Here is a 1,023-nt window from a genome sequence, read left to right on the forward strand (position 1 = left end):
CTTTTAAAAAAAAGTATATAGAAAAATATCAATCAATTGTAATACTATAATTTAGAAGTGTCAATTTTTTTTCCAAATCTTTTATGTGTGTACACAATTTTTTAAAAACAAAAATGGGTTATACTAAATAAAGTATTCTATAATCTTTTCACATACAGTGTTTCACATAACTATCTCTTTTGAGATTTTAGAATTCCCAGTAGCATTTTAGATTCACAAAGCAGATTTATCCCCTGCTTCATATATTATGCAGTATGGTAACTTAATGAAAAGAAAAGCATTTTACCTAAAGAATTTTGAATCAAAATCTGTTTTAGTAAATTTTTTAAATCAATAAACACTCGAGGATATGTTTTTTTGTTTGTTTTTAAAATAAATTTTTATTGATTTCAGAGAGGAAGGGAGGAGAGAGGGGAATGGGAGAGAGAGATAGAAATATTAATGATGAGAGAGAATCATTGATCAGCTGCCTTCTGCATACCCCCATATTGAGGATCGAACCCGCAACCCAGGCATGTGCCCTGACTGGGAATCGAACCGTGAACTCCTGTTTCATAGGTGGACACTCAACCACTGAGCCATGCCAGCTGGGCTGAGGATACATTTCTTGATTTTAGGGGGGCGGGGGAGGGAGAGAGAAAGAAAGAAAGAGAGAGAAACATTGATGTGAGAGAGAAACATTGATCGGTTGCCTCCTACACGTGTCCTGATCAGGGATCGAACCCTTTGCTTTGGTGCATAAGATGATGCTCCAACCAACGGAGCCACACTGGTTGGTGATGTTCCCTTTGATCACCTACTTAAGGTTGCATTTGTCAAGTTTCTCCCATTATGAAGTTAACTATTTTTTTCTTTCCATACTCTGTTAGAAAGCATTCATTAGGAGCCCACACTCAGGGGAAGAGAATTAATAAGCTCCATCTTTTAGAGCAGTGTTTCTCAATCTTGGCTGCACATTAGAATCACCTGGGAATCTTTTTAAAATCCTGATTTCTGGGCCTCATCCTCCGGAAATTCTGTTTC

This window comes from Myotis brandtii, unplaced genomic scaffold (genome assembly GCF_000412655.1).
Source record: "Myotis brandtii unplaced genomic scaffold, ASM41265v1 scaffold84, whole genome shotgun sequence".
NCBI classification, from domain to species: domain Eukaryota; kingdom Metazoa; phylum Chordata; class Mammalia; order Chiroptera; family Vespertilionidae; genus Myotis; species Myotis brandtii.